Source organism: Phyllostomus discolor, chromosome 8 (assembly GCF_004126475.2).
Source record: "Phyllostomus discolor isolate MPI-MPIP mPhyDis1 chromosome 8, mPhyDis1.pri.v3, whole genome shotgun sequence".
NCBI classification, from domain to species: Eukaryota; Metazoa; Chordata; class Mammalia; order Chiroptera; family Phyllostomidae; genus Phyllostomus; species Phyllostomus discolor.
This window is the reverse complement of record NC_040910.2, coordinates 19,450,871-19,467,511: the sequence shown is the minus strand read 5'-3', so window position 1 is coordinate 19,467,511 and position 16,641 is coordinate 19,450,871. Positions and strand designations below refer to the sequence as shown.

At 37.2% G+C, this 16,641-nt stretch overlaps 1 protein-coding gene across 6 annotated transcripts in view; it reads left to right on the top strand.

The window, feature by feature from the left end:
- Positions 1 to 16,641, top strand: part of FBXW7 (F-box and WD repeat domain containing 7) — a 169,400-nt gene that overhangs the window by 5,886 nt on the left and 146,873 nt on the right. For 2 of the 6 annotated variants that reach the window (XM_036031900.1, XM_036031898.1), the window contains exon 2: positions 15,388 to 15,423. The exons of 2 other annotated variants lie outside the window; for them this stretch is intronic. The gene's annotated coding sequence lies outside the window, so the exon portion shown is untranslated. Of the gene's footprint in view, positions 1 to 15,387; positions 15,457 to 16,641 lie in introns of all 6 variants that reach the window. 2 more of the 6 variants (XM_036031899.1, XM_028519175.2) reach the window with 1 other exon arrangement.

The window sequence follows — 16,641 nt, the reverse complement described above, 5'->3', positions numbered from 1 at the left end:
ATACTAAAACATTTGTTTCATATGTCAACAAATACCTGCATTGGAAGATGGTATATTTTTGTCCTGGTTTTATACATTTTATTTATCTCAGGATTCTCCTATTTATGGTAGGAAAGGGTGTTAGCCTTGCAGTAGTGATCAGTTTTTAGTTAGTTTCAAACCAGCTTTTACTTTGCGTAGTTTTTCTGCATATGTTATTGGTACTTCGGTTCCTCTTCCTTAAAAAAAGAGTTTATATAATCTGAAAAATTTTTTTATACCTTTTAGAGGGTCACTGTAAAGTTGCTTTTCTGTTCATTAGGGGAGGAATCTTTATGTTTTAAAAATCTTCAATTTAATTTTTGCCTTTTCAAGTAATTTTTATTATTTCACAAGCTTAAGGGTGAGGGGCAATTTATGAGATACCAGGTGTTCATCTCATATCTGCAAATATTCCAAGTAGAAATATTCTTCATTGGTGACACTTTCAACGGAGAAAAAGGAAAAAGGGTGGTGTATTATTATTTATTAAGGGTAGCTGAATTGTCATTACAAACAGATGACTAAAGTTACTTTCAAATAATGAACTCCTGCTGTTAAACCTTTTTACTTTGAGACTTTTTTCTACTCTGTATAAAATCATACTGTTTTATGCCTTAATGTGCTTTTAGATTTTTGTTTTCTCCTGATACCTTATTTATACTTTTTCATGATACCTTTCACAGTATGTTTAGAGTATATTTTCTAAGTATATATGCATTTCCTGAACACTATAGGATATATATTTTCTAATTATACTTTTACGCAAGAGTATATTTCCAGTTTCAAAATTGTGAAATATTTGAGGGAACATCTATACTTGACCTGGTTATTCAATGACAAACTAATGTATAACAGTTTTCTAAAACCTTTAAAATTTTTGAATAACCCTTGATTTCTTTAAAAGAGCATGCTAGCGCATTTGTGTTGTAGCTGCAATGCAGGTAGCAGAAAGATATTAAGATTGCACGAGAGACCTTATTGGTTGAGTATCTTATCTTTTGCTCTTCTTCCATCACCTAAGGGATAGCTTGTGGGTCAGATATTGTGCAGTTTGTGTTGCTATGCTGTGTCTCCTCTGGCCTTTTTCTGCAGCTGAGAGGTAGCTACTGGAAACTCGGTGGACTGAGGAAGGAGGTGGCATGTTGGGAGTGTGTCTGTGGGTATTATGCCAAGTGCTCCTTTCTGCACGACTGCTCTGGAGTTCAGGAGATATTAAAGCATACGGCTGTATAGTGCAAAATATTTTTAATGTCACTTAGCCTTTTCTCTGAAAAGCTCACTGTTGGATAAGATAACTATTTTTTGTTTTGTTTTGTTTTTGGTTTATTCATTACACAGCATCTTGAATTAACCCATCAGTATACAGATGGTCCCTGACATGTGATGGTTTGTCTTTCAACTTTATGGTGGTGCAAGAGCGATGTACATTCAGTAGAAGCCATACTTTGACTTTTAATTTTCATCTGTTTTCTGGGCTAGCAGTAAGCAGTATGATACTCTTTTATGGTGCTGGACAGCGGCAGCGAGAGGATATTGACCCACTGCAGGCTAATGTAAGTGTTCTGAGCATGTTTAAAGTAGGCTAGGCAAGCTACAATGTTTGGCAGGTTAGGTGTAGTAAATGCATTTTTAAAAATTAATTAACTAATTATCCCCATCACCATTTATCCCTCCTATACCCTCGTCCACCTCCACTCACCACCCTTTCTTCCCCTCCAGTAAATATATTTTCAACTTACAGTGGGTTGCAGGGGTGCCCAGTCTTGTGGCGTCTCTTTGTCACACTGGAAGACAAGTTGTCTTGGGCTACACATTAAATATATTGTGACACCTAATCCCAAGAAAATCTCGTAATATTTTAAGCAAATTTACGATTTTGTGTTGGGCTGCATTCTCAGCCATGCTGGGTGCATGCAGTCTGTGGGCTGCAGGTTAGACACCCCTGGCTGGGACATAACTCAGCCATAAGTCAAGGAGCACATATCTGCATGTTAGTGCCACATGTGAAATCTCATAGTAAATTGCTGGTTTGGGTTTGGAAGAGTGTATTTATCTTATGAGACTTTTAGGATAACATATTTTTAGAGCAGTGTAAGGGGCAATAAATAATAGGCATTTGCATGACATTCTCTAGATATGAGAAGGAGTTGCTTTCACTAATAATAATAACTTAACTATCTAATGGTTTAAAATATTGTGCCTACCTGGAGCCAGCACCATACTGCTAATTCATGTCTCATTTACCTAATTAAAATATAGTCATACTATGGAGGCAGAAGACTCATTTGTTAGGCAGTTCATTTCTTTGCCACGTGGCTTTGGACAAGCTATTGATCCGTCTAATATTGGCTTTATCACCTGTTGATGGGGAGAAACCATGTCCTCCACAGCATTCTTGTTATGATTAAATGAGATGATATAAAATATATGCAAGGCTTTTAGTTGAGTGCCTGGCATATAGTAATGTGACCAGTCACTGTTAACTTGTTAAGTTAAAGATTTTTTAAAAGCGTGATATAGACAGCAGGCTAAAGTGAGGCTTTATGTTGTTCAACTTTTCAGGTCAGACCTTGAATTTGACAAATAATACTGAAGTAATTCTGCACTACTTTCACAAGCATCTGAACTAGTGTATGATTTATTAACATTTTATTTAAAATTTTTTATAAAACTAGAGAAATGGCAGAACTACTGTGCTTATTATTTATAGAAAAGAAAGACTGATTTGAACATAACTGGAATTTGAATTCATTTCCAAAGACCTCAGTAGTGTTTAGATCAGCAAGAATTCTTTTTAAAGTAATTTGATTAACTCTGAAAGTGACTGTGGTTTAAATTGTCCATTTAGAAATATCAGGATGTAATTCAGTTATCATGTCTTTTAACTGTGTATCTCTTTAACCACTGGGAATAATAAACTTCAAAGAAATCATGAAGAAGTTTAAGAAATTTTGTCTGTATTATTACATCTCATCTCAAAATAAGATTAAAGGAATTTTATTTAGGTGATTCTGTTTTTAATTATATTTTAGTTTTTTCCTTTTCCTAAAATGATTAGAGAGTGTTAGCTCTGTTAGTGTTTGATATTCCCCTTTCATGAGTAGTATATTTTAAATACAAGGCCAGTTTCAGAAATAACATTTCCTTCAAGTTTGGCGTAATCAGTGTTCTGTTGGCCAATACAAGAAATAAAGGCTTCTGGATTGCTTTTGTATTTGGAAAGTATTTCTATTTTGAGAACAATTTGGCTATGCCTTCATAGTCTGTTTATTTAATAGAACTGTATATTTAAGATAAGTGTATGAAAAAAATCCAAAGGCAGAAAGGAACGATTGAGATATATTTGTTAGCACTGAGTTTCTTGCCAGCTCTTGTCCTCACTTTCTAATGTCTTCATTTGGGCTAGTTTGCTTTAGGTTTTGGTGTAAATGCAGAAATTAGATTGGTTTATATTTATATTAATGGGTCTCTGGTTAAGTGGTTAATTTAATGAATATTCTAGTTTTAATTTTTTAAAAAGATTTTTATTTATTTTTAGAGGGGGGAACGGAGGGAGAAATAGAGGGAGAGAAACACCATTGTGGGGTTGCTTCTTGTGCACCCCTACCTGGGACCTAGCCTGTAGCCTGGGCATGTGCCTTGTCCGGGAATTGAACCAGCGACCATTTGGTCCTCAGGCTGGCACTCAGTCCACTGAGCCACACCAGGCAGGGCGAATGTTCTAGTTTTTAAAAATTCAGTATTTTAAATATTCTTCTTGGTGAGTAGCAACTGGAGTTTCCATTTCAGAGACTTTCAAAAAAGAATTTTATAATTATGAATACGTTACTGGGTAGATGGGAGAAGAGCATGGTCTCTTCCTGCTTATTTAGTATGTAGGTAAAACACCAGCAGGTTGGATAAATATGTGGGTTGCTAGTTTCCTTTTGCATGATTGGGGTTCTAAATTGACTACTGTGTATTTGGTAATGGAAACTTTGGAATGCTGTATGCATGGGGTAACTTCTTTCTATTGAGTATTACGCAGGTAGAATTTTTTCATTAGAGAAACATTCCAATTTTAACTTACTAGATTAGAAATTTAGAGCAGGAAATACAAAATTTCAGATTTTTGGTAAAGGCCATTTAGTAGGAGAGGAGAGATGGGATGCACAGAGGAGGGTAGAGGCACACAGCAGAGGAGGGAGGGAAGAGGCAGATACCAGAAAGAGTGGCTCCGGAAGTTTTGAGGTCAGTCTTAGTCAGAGGTCACACCCTGTTATTGCTCTGGGTTGTGGACTTGGGGTGTTACCACTTGTTATCTACCACCCTTTGAAATGTTGATTAGATGAGTGACTCTGGTTCTAGCTCTTCAACATCTGGGTTCTTTAACCATTGAAATTTTAACTTGTATGGGATATGTGTGTAGGAAAATTTCCACAATACCTGGGACCCACAAATGGTTTTTGACTACATTGGAGTTTCTTTTTGGTCTTGTTTTTTTGTCTTTTTTTCCTCTGGCCACATTTCTTGAGCTTTGCCTGAGAGAGACGTTTGTAATTCTATATATGTGACTAGTTGTTGAAAAGGAAGCTTTGGGGTTGGTAGACCCAGGTTCCATCTGCGCTGCTTTGTGAGGTTGGACAAGTTGTTGATTCTGTGTGTTTTCTGTAAAACTGGGATGATAATAGTAATAGTACCTACCTTTCTCATAGGGAAGTCAATAGGATTGAGTGAGATAATGTGTCACAGAGTCTGGCTGAGAATTAGTGCTCAATAAGTGTTAGCTGTTGCAATAATAAGTATTGTAATGTTAAGTTATTGTTATTTTTGTTAGGTTGCTGGTTTTCTGAGTGCTGAGGGCATTTTTGGTCTTTGCTTCTGAGTGTGTCAGTAGAATATAACTACCTTTACTTAGCAACAGACGTTAACTGAGGACCTACTGTGCCAGGCACTGACCTAATGGAACAAAACATAAAACAGGGATTTTTTAATCCCTGCCCTCTTGAAACCTATCTGGTTGGGGGAGACAAAATGCATCAAGCAAAATGGTTGACCACTTGGTGTTTGACTTCTTCGGTCTAAGCCAGTGTTAACCAACCTTATCGGTCTTCACCTTTAGATCTTTTTTATTTGTTCCTATTGCTGTGCTTGAGAGTGTTTTGTGGCGGGAGCACCCTAAAATTCTAGAGCCAGTTTCATGGTCTCCAGCTACAGCTCAGTCTTTATTTTAGGGCAGCCTTACACTCACTTCCTTGACCCACCACTCGAGTCGGCCACCGCAAAACTTTCCTTTCAGTCCCCAGACTTGTGTCTTACAGTTTACAGGAGTGTGGCTCCTCCTCAGCTTGTCACCTTTTGCTCATCCGTGTCTGCTCATCCGTGTCTTTTCTCAAGACAGGAGTTACTAGAAGCCTGTCCTTAGGAAACAGTCGCTAACTCACTGTGTGCTGTCCCATCACCTGTTTTCTATTACACACATACCGTGTATTGTTAAGTGAAATATTTAACTTGCTTATTCTCTGGGTTTCTTTTTTAATCCTTTTCTGGTCTCTTCAATTAAATTGTAAGCCTTTTTAGGTCAGGGACCACTTTTCTATCCCAAGCCTTAGCTTACTCACTTGAAAAAGGATAATACCTACCTAACAGGGATGTGGTGAGATTTCAGAGCCATAATGTGTGAAAAAGGTCCTGAGGCAGGTCCTTAATAAATGGCGGTTTCCTTTTCTTTGAACCAATTTAGCTCTTAAAGTTGGTGCTGGGCATGCAGTCAGTACTTAAAAAACACTTGTTAATTTATCCCGGATTGAAGTTGGGAGCCTTTTAACTTCCACTTGTATGGGTAATTTTAGTTTTTATTTCCAAATAAGATTCAAAATAATACTCTCCAATTATCACTGATAAAGGCTGAGGCATTAATAAGAGATGACATAATAGTGATTAGGAGCAGGGAGTCAGGCCACCATGATGTGGGTTCAAATACAGACTGCCACACTTATTGGTTGTGTGACTTTTGGCAATTTGTTTATCTCTTTTGGTTCCAGTTTCTCATTTTGTAAGGTGGGGAAAACAACAGCTACCTAATGGATACTATGTTATTAGATTAAATAAAATAAAAAATAAGCACAGAATAATGCCTGGCACATGACCCCAGGGAACGTTTGGCAATATCTGGAGGTGTTTTTGAGGGCACAACTTGGGGGAGGTGTGTATGTGTGGGGGTGCCACTTGTACCTGGTGCCTAGAGGCCTGGCGAAAACAATGTACAGGACAGCACCCCATAGCACAAAGGGTTATCTGATCCAAATGTCAGTAGTGCCAGGGTTGGGAAACCTTGCTCTCAGTTTCTTGTTTATTTTCTTTGTGTAAGAAACTTTTTGCCAGTTAGATTCTGTACAAATACTGATTATTGATAAAGATTAGTTATAGACATGAATAGGCCTCATTTAATATTCATTTTAAAAGTCAGGCATAAAGGAAAGTTAATAGATTTTTTGTTTCTGTTTTTTAAGGTTATAGCAGTTACTCCAAACGTAATCTAAGAGTGCTTATACTTACTCAGAAACTAGGAAAGGTTTTCCGGTAGATTCTCCTAATTGGATTTTTCACAGTGGCAAAATATTCATGTAAAAGTATATCAGGAGTAGGGGGCTTAAGAGCTGAGAGTGCCACATGAGTAAATATTCATAAAGGCAAACACACACTAATGGCAAAAGCAAGTATCAAGGTTAATGGAACGACCCGTTGAAAGAGAGCTTGGGTCATGTCTTATCTTCCTCACGCCCTTTATGTTTTATCACTCACCTCGTGGAGTGCTCTTTAATTTAGGACCTTTTTGTTCTTTCCCTTTTTCCCCCCTCTGTGTAAAATTGAGCCCTTACCATTCCCTGTCCATTTTAGGAGCTTCAAGATTGATTTCTTTGCTACTGTCTTTTATATTCCTACCTGAATTGACACTTTGCTTAAGGGAGAGCCTTTCTAGTCCAGGATTCCATCTGTCATTCAAATCTCCCTGCACTGTCCCTTTATTTACAGGAGAAAATTAAATGCTATTCGTTGGGAGAACTGGGAACATAGTCAATCACATTATTTTCTGTGTTGTCTAGTTCAGATGACTTCTTTCACTTGTATCTAAACACTGTGTATCCATTTATATACAGCATGTATATACTATAATGCATATTTGTGTGTATTCATATACATACCTTCCTGTATATTTGTCTCTGCACCTTGTGATTTCCTCCTCCTAGAGTATTTTTTTTCCCTTTCATTTGTGAAATATTTGTCTCCTGAGACCCTACTTCAGTACTGTCTTCTCTAGGAAAACTGCCCTGATTTATGTAAGTAGAGTGAGTTTGTACTTTCTTCTGGTTTCCCACAGTATCTCTGTGGCTTTTATAGCACTTCATCTAATAATATCTATTTGTCTCTTCTACGGGTCTGTCAGTGCTTTGAGGACAAGAGTTATGTCTTATTTATCCTTTCAGTTAATATCTCCGCTCCCCAAGTGCCTAACTTTCCTGCTACGTAGTAGGCATATATATAGTATGTTAACAAATGAATGGAAGAGAAAAAAAAACTGGGAAGGTTTTTAATAGGCTCTATATGAGAAGAATATTACCTTTGTATTGATTGGTTGATTTTGAGAGAGAGAGAGAGAGAGAAACATCAACTTGTTTCGCTTATTTGTGCATTCATTGGTTGATTCTTGAAGAGCACTGACCGGGGATCAAACTGTAGCCTTGGGGTATCGGGACTAGGCTCTAACCAACTGAGTACCCATCCAGGGTGAGGAGGATGTTATCTTCACCTTTGTTTCCAGGTGCTTAGTGTACTGCCTATCTGTATTCAACAGTTATTTATTGAATTAATTAGAAGCCAATTCCAGTAGTTGACAGAGTCCATGCAAACTTTTTTGTTCTGCATTCCTAGAAAGCATATCCTAGTAGTGAAACAGTATAGGTATTTGATACCTCTGATTCAAGAGGTCAGCCTTTTTCTTGATTCAGTAATGAGACTTTTGATCCAACAAATACTTTTTGGGTATTCTATTCTAATTTTATTGTTCAGTTACAGTTGTCCCACATTTTTTCTCTGTTGCTATCCCCTGCTTGTACTTCCCCCACACTTCCCCAAGTCAACCCTTCCCCTTTGTCTATGCCCGTGAGTCCTCTGTTCATGTTCCTTGACTTGACCTCTCCCCTCAGCCCCAGGCCCCGTTATCCCCCTTCTGCCTCCCCTCTGGTCACTCAGTTTGTTCTTTATTTCCATGTCTCTGGTTGTATTTTGCTTATGTGCTTGTTTTGTTGATTAGATTCCACTTATAGGTGAGATCATATGGTAATTGTGTTTCACCACTTGGCTTATGTCACTTAGCATAATGCTCTCCAGTTCTATCCATGCTTTCATGGAGGGTAGGAGCTCCTTCTTTCTTTCTGCTGCGTAGTATTCCATTGTGTAAATGTACCACAGTTTTTTAGTCCACTCATTCACTGATGGGCACTTAGGCTGTTTCCAGCACTTGGCTATAGTATATACCACTGCTATGAACACTGAGGTGCATAGATTCTTTTGAATTGGTGTTTCAGGGTTCTTAGGGTATAATCCCAGCAGTCGGATTGCTGCCTCCAAAATATGTAAAGAACTCATGCAACTCCTCACCAGGAAGACAAGCAATCCAATTAAAAAATGGGCAAAGGACCTGAATGGATGCTTAGCATCACTAGTCATCAGGGAGTTGCAAATTAAAACCACAGTGCAATACCACTTCACACCAGTCAGAGTGGCCATCATTAACAAATCAACAAACAACAAGTGTCGGTGAGGTTGTGGAGAAAAGGGAACCCTAGTGCACTGTTGGTGGGAATGCAGACTGGTGCAGCCACTGTGGAAAACAGTATGGAATTTCCTCAGAAAGCTAAAAATGAAACAACAGATACTTTTTGTAATATGCTTTTGGTTGATTACTTTTTCACCTATGGGCCCATTCTAGTATTGAGCTTGTTGGAAAGAAGAATGTTTAGTACAGTCTTACATCTTGGTTAAGCTATCATTAAATAAAATTGTTAAGCAAGGCCCCTACATTTCAGCCCAAACAGTATGTATTTACACTCAAGTATGGGTAATAACTAAGGCTGTGGAAGCGTGGGGCAGGGGAGAGAGGGCAATTGGAGGTGAGGAAGGTGCTTACCAGATTAGGTCTCTCTCTCTTTTTTAATGATGATTGATTTTTACCTGAGAGCTGCCCCAATTATTTATAAGCATTAGATAAGAGGGAGAGGGTATTAATCTTGAGGATAAGACTATTGATTTTATAATTTAATAATTATTATTTTGATCAACATTATTACCACTTATGGAGAGCTTATTATATGTCAGGCACTGAGCTAAGATTTTTTTACATGTATCATTTTATTCCTCATAGCAGTCCCTATGGAATTAGGTACTAATAAGCCTGTTTTATGGCAGAAGAAACTGGTTCAGAGAATTTTCCATGAACATATAGCTAGGAATTAGAACTCACCAAACTGGGATTTAAATCCAGATCCATCTGACTCTGTGGTCTATGCTTTTAATCGCCATGCATGCTGCCTCTTAAGTTTTGGGGGAGCAGTTTTGTATTGAAAATGGGAAGTCATTGGTTAGACTGACATAGGAGGGGGAATGATAGGATTTCTTCTCTGCAGGTGTTAGAAGGAAAAAGATTAACAGACTCATGGAGAAGCAATTCCCAGGTTTATGTCCTTATACAAAATAATTGTGAAATTTAGGCCAGTCTTTTTTATTGACTTGCACTAACCTGCATTTTTTATTAAATTTAGTTTTGCTCTTGGTATCACCATCAGGACAGGTGTCCCAGATACATCTTTAACAATAGAAGAAATTGTCTGAAAGATTGTGGAGCAAAGCGGTGTTTATAATGTTATTTTCTATGCGTAAAATGTGTTGTAGTTAGAGGTAAATCTTTTGAAAGAGATTCTTGTTTAGGGCGTGAGCCCCTGAAATATATTAATTTGGATTTGAAAACCTATAATTTGGTATGCTTAGAAGGTATAGCAGAAAATTTGTTAGTCTCTGAGGTATAAATTATTTAAGTCAATTGGTTACGTGTGGAGCATTTCCTTTATGTGATTTCTTAAATTAGTTTTGTTTGCTGAGATGGTGTCTGTCATTTAAAACATTTTTTTCCTTCTTTCTCATACTTCATACAGGTCTATTTCTATCCAATTAATTTACTTATAGGTATTTTACATTTAATAAACATAGTAAGAATATAGTTTTGACATCTGTGCAGTATGATTTTTATTTGTTCATTATGAGATTTAAATTTTCATAGTTTTATTTTGTTATGTTAAAAAGAGCTAAACCTGGATATTGGCCTTTAAACATGTTTCCTTATAGATTTTTCTCTTTTCTCTTGGTTGCATTTTAAATACTGTATTTGTAACCAGAATTATATATATTTAAACTTTTCTCAATGAGAATTTTAATTTTATGTTTTTATAAAATTTTGTCAAAAGTTTTATGCAGCCCAGGCTGGTGTAGCTCAGTGGATTGAAAGCAGCCCTGTGAAGCAAGGGGTCGCCTGTTCGATTCCCAGTCAGGGCACATGCCTGGGTTGTGGACCAGGTCACCAATAGGGGACGCGCAGGAGGCAACCACACAATGATGTTTCTTTCCCTCTCTTTCTCCTTCCCTTCCCCTCTCTCTAAAAATAAAAAAAATAAAATCTTTAATAAAAAAGGTTTTATGCAAACACTAAGAGCAGGGTACAGAATGGTAATCTATTAGAGATTAAAAATGCCTGCGTTAAATTAAATTCTGGTAAATAAGAATTTAGGAGTTAGCGATTGGGTGCAGGGAATCAGATAATCATGTCAGTTTTGGATTCTAGGTATTAGGCTTCTTAGTGTTCTCTCATATTATCTACCACAATTTGCTTTTCCTAGAAGCGAATGTTAATATGGCACTATTATAAAAATAATATTGATGTCAAAGATTTGAGTGCCTCAATATGTGCTGAGCACTGTGGTGTCCTCTGTGTGCATTAACTCATTCAGTCCTCATGGTAGCTCTCCGAGGTCCGTATTCTTAATGTCCCTATTTTAGAGTTGAACATTTGCTTAAGAGAAATTAAACATGCTCAGTAACTTGTCTTTAGTTCCTAGTGGAACTGGGATTCTGGCAGGGCAGTCTGGTTCTAGAGCCTGGGACCTTAAACAGGATTCTATACTATATTTATCATCTGGAAATCAGTTTCTTATATTAAAAGTAGATGACTGCCTAACATTATGTGACCATGCTAGATCTCAAAATTAGCTCTTCTTACCACACATTCAATTTTACCTTCATTCCTTTAGAAATTGATAACAATTGAGACTTTTTTGGCAGGGGGAAGAAGCTGTGTTATTGGTTTCAAGAGGTAGAAACAAATACAGTAAGATGATAGTATTGTTTGCATGCCCAGTTGGTGGAAATAAAATTCTTAGATGCTATAAATTTGTTTTTTACCTATAGTTTTGAGAGTAGTATTACCTTATCCTTCTGACTTGTGAAATTGAGTCATATCCCTCATAATAACATGGAATGTGAGAAGTTTTTTTTTAATTTTATTTATTTATTTTTTAGAGAGGGAAGGGAGGGAAATAGAGAGAGAAACATCAATGTGCGGTTGCTGGGGGTTATGGCCTGCAACCCAGGAATGTACCCTGGCTGGGAATCGAACCTGGGACACTTTGGTTCCCAGCCCGCGCTCAGTCCACTGAGCTATGCCAGCCAGGGCGAGAAGTTGTTTTGATGATAGCAAAAGTATTAGCAGCCTTTTAGAGAAATAATGTAAACCATGTTTCCTCAAACCTAAGAAGTCACCTGTATTAGTGTTTCATTGCTGCATTGCAGATTGCCACAGTTTTAGCAGCTTATCACATAGTCTCCAGTGGGCAGGAGTTTTTAGCATGGTTTAGCTGGGTCCTGCCCTTGGGTCCTACTGGGCTGAAATTAAGGTGTCAGCTAGGGCTGCGATCTCACCTGAGTGAAGCTCAGGGTCTTCCAGGCTCTCTGGTGGTTTGCACAGTTCATTTCCTTGTGTTTGCAGGAATGGTGTCCTTGCTGTTCTTGTCGACTGTCAGTGAGGGACCACTCTCCTCGAGGCTCCAAGAGGCCACCCTGGGGTCTTACCACGGCGCCCTCCCCATGGGCACGTCACTGTGGTGGTTTGCTACTTCAAGTACAGGGGGAGAATCTCCCTCGGAATCTCTGTACTTTCTTTTAAGAACTGTTCTCCGTAGGTCAGGCCTACCCACAATAATCTTCCTAATTTAAAGTCAACTGATTAAGGATTTTAATTATATCTGTAAAATATTCATTTCTTTATTAGGTATTAGATTTATTCCTTTAGTGTGGGGGTAAAATGATTCCCCTTGAAGCTTTCTAAACACACTTCTAAGATGTTCTTGACCTCTGCTTCAACTGTGTATGTGTATATTTTCCCAGCATATTCAAAGTTGGCTGTCCTAACCCATGTGCTTGCATAGTTTCCTCATTCACTTTTCTTCTTACTGTCTTTGTAGGACCATAAACAGAAATAATTTTCAACTAGAAATTCCAGGCTCCTAAAAAATTTCACGTTGTTACTGAGGCTTTTTACCTGTTACTTATGATAGTCATAACCCTCAAGACAGTCTCAAAACATACTCATCTCAGGTTTTCTTGTTAAGATTCATAGTACAGTTTGAATTTTAAGAAACATAAATCATTTCCCTCCTGGTCATTTTCTATGGTTCTTGCTTGTTTCATGTTGCTTGGTGTGTGCAGTGTTTCCTAGTGCAGGAAACACTCTGGGAAAAGTCTTACTCCCTGAAGCATAAGGAGAAGGGGACCACAGGGGCCTGGAGTGAATCTTTTTGAAGGCTCATTGAACGGCCATCTAACACAGCAGCACCCAGTAGGGACATAATGCCAGCCAGATATCTAAGTTTAAGTGATTTCATAGCAATATTAAAAAAAGAGAAAAATACAGGTGACAATAATTTTAATAGTATATTTTATGTAACATAGTATATCCAAAATGTTATTTCAACATGAAATCAATGTGAAAACTGTGAAAACCTATTAATGAGATTTTAGATTCTTATTTTAGAAGTAATTTTGAGATCTGGTGTATATTCTATGCCTAATAGCACATCTCCATGTAGATTTAGCCACATTTCCCCAGCGAGTGGTTACCATGTGGGACAGCGCAGATGCAGACTGTGAACTTTTTAAAGTTAGAGACAACGGTGTAGGAACTCCTCAGGAAATTGGCTTTAATGGTGTTTGACTCTAATAGGTTAGGGCGTTAGTGTTTCAGAATGATTTCTGTGATCCAGCTACAGTGTTTTTTGTTTATAAAGTTAAATACATTTTTATACATTTCCCTCATTATATAAGTAATGCCATTGTTGAAAATTTGGAAAAGTGTGGATAAGAGACTACAAATTGACCTTATTTCCTCAATCCTAAAATAACAAATGGTAACTTGTTGAATTTCCTCTTTGTGAATGTTTCATTTTGAATCAAAGAGAAAATAGATTTTTTAAATTCCTTCCTCTTTATATTCAGACACTTATTAACTATTATTTACAGTCCTTTTGCCTCTTTGCTTAAATTTGTTCTGTTTCCAGGGCTATCTCCAGTCTACAGGGTATCTGTGAGGAGTACTCTCTGGAGTACAGCACTCTGAATAGAGTTCCCTAGATTGGGATTAACAGTGGAAGCTCCAATGGCTTTTATGTGCTCATTGCTAAACCAGTGTAGTTGCTTGCTGCACATACCCCCAGCTATCTTTGTTATCGAGATATAATTCACATACTAGAACATTTACCCTTTAGAAGTATGAAATTTAGTGGGTTTTAGTATGTTCATGAAATTCTGCAAGCGTCACTGCTCTCTGATTCTGTAGCACTTCTGTCACCCCGAAAAGAAACCCCATGTACATTAGCAGCCACTTCCCATTTCATAGGCAACCATCAGTCTACTTTCTATCGTTATGGATTTGCCTATTCTGGACATTTTACATGAGTGCAATCATGCAATATATGGCCTTTTGTGTTTGGCTTATTTCACTTAGCATAATGTCTTCAAGGTTCTTCCGTGTTATGCCATGTATCAGTACTGCATTCTTTTTTATGGCTGAATGGTATTCCATTGTATAGAGATGTCACATTTTATTTATCTGTTCATTGGTTGGTGGACATTTGGCTCGTTTCCAGTTGTTGGCTAGTATGAATAATCCCCCCCGTTTTTGAGATCAATTCATTGTCTAAGAACATCCTTTCTTCACATCTTCCCTCATTCTTGTTCAAATTTTCAGTGGCTGCTTATTGCTCATACAACAATAGAAAATACCTAGTTTACATTAAAAGTCCTACAAAGTGTAGCCTCAAGGTACTTCTCTTTTCACTCTTCTTTTCCATTGTGTTGTTGCTTAGTAATGTTTCTAAAATATGTGCTACATACAGGTAATAGGTTATGCGGACAATATAAAATTTTCAATTTGATTCATTTTTAAATGATCTTAAAGAAAATTTATCTTCACCTAAGGACATTTTTTCATTGATTTTATAGAAAGGAAGGGGAGGGGGGGAGAGAGAGAGGTTGCCTCCTTTATGTGTCTGACCAGAGACCAAACCCACAACCTAGGTATGTGCCCTGATTGGGAAGTGAGCCCATAGCCTTTCAGTGTATAGGATGGTGCTCCAACCAGCTGAGCCACGCCGGCCAGGGCTACAATAATCTAAATTGCTAAGTAGGAAGATCTACAGTGACAAACCAAGGAATGAATGAATGTGTATAAATATTGTATATGTATACGTATACATATATGTATATGTATATATTCTGGAGTTTAAAAAGGAAAGTATTAAAGTAAAGAGAGATACTATTGTAGAACAAAGAGGATTTATTTTTTCTGGATTTGTTCATTATGTCAAACAGAGACCTATTCATTTTCATATAATGTGAAAAACACCTCATGTGAATCAGCCTTTGATCTGTGGGACACATTCATATCATTCATTTTCTGGTTAACACCATTAGCAGTTTGTTTATTCTGGGGTCTCAGTTTTACTTTTGCTCTTATCCGGATAGTCAGTCTTTTCCTCCTTTTGACGTGTCTGAAAAAGTAAATATTAAATATTTTAATATATACAGTACTTAAAAATATTTCCAGAATGTCTTTATGTGCACACACACACACACACACCCACACACAAATATCTAGTGATATTCTCTTCCAGTTTATGGGAAAGAGAGCATAGTGTCCAGATTTTTTTTATTATTTCACAGTGTATCTTAAAAGTCTTTTCATAACAATAGCACATTGAGAATTTTCTTCTTTATTTTCTGCAGGACACTTTCTCCAAAGTGAAATTACTGGATCAAAAGGTATATCCACTTGAAATTTTATTACCTATACTGGTAAGCATAGAAAAAGAGATAAGGGAATATAAATTGAATTTTTTCAATTTATTTCCTTTTGGAAATAAGGGATTTTTTGGACTTTGTTTATGTATGAAAAGGTGGAGGATCAGAAATTTTGAGTAATTGTTGAACAATGATTAAAATAAAATAAAAAAAAAAGAAATTTTGAGTAATTGCTACCAGTGCTGGGGGGGGGGGGGTCAGGATGTTAATCCAGGTGTTTCTAATTTTAAGTAAGTTCCTACTCTTTGTTATATCCATATTGTGTTTGATGAGCAAAAGGGAAGGGAAGGCGTGCCAGCTTCTTGGAGAGAAGTAATCGAGTTCCAGACTTTATTTTCTGAATTAGTACTTTAAGAAGCTTTCTGTTTTCCTAATAACTAATGATGTTACATATTTTTACTTATGCTCATTGATCATTTACATATCTTCTTTGGAGAAATGTTTATTAAGTCCATTGCCCATTTTTAAAATGGGGTTATTTGTGGTTTTGTTCTTGTGTTGTAAAAATTCTGAATATTAAGCACTGATCAGATACATGGTTTACAAATGTTTTCACCTATTTGATAGGATGTCTTGTTACTTCTGGTAATGTCTCGATGCACAAAAGTTTCTAAGTTTGACAAAGTCCAATTCATCCCTTTTTTCTTTGATTACTCATACTTTGGTGCCCCAATCGTGGCAATCCAAGATCGTGAAGATTTACCCTTGTGTTTTTGTGGAAGGGGTTTGTGATTTTAGTTCACATTTAGATCATTGATTCAGTTTGGGTTTACTTTTGTGTATGGTGTGTTCCCCTGTATGTGGGTATGCAGTTGTCCCAGCACTGTTTGTTCGAAATACTATTCTTTCTTCATTGAGTGGCCTTGGCACCCTTGCTTAAAGTCAGTTGGCCATAGATGTGTCGTTTAGTGTCTGGACTTTCAATACTGTTCCATTGGTGTGTATGTCTATCCTTATGTATTATGGTAATACATAATAAATTTACGTGATGTATTAAATCACATAAGGGTATTACATCACATTAGGGTATACATTTTGCATGCGTTTATTTACTTAAAAAACTCTTTAGTGTCCCTGGCTGGCGTAGCTCAGTGGATTGAGCGCGGGCTGGGAACCAAAGTGTCCCAGGTTCAATTCCCAGCCAGGGTACATGCGTGGGTTGCAGGCCATAACCCCCAG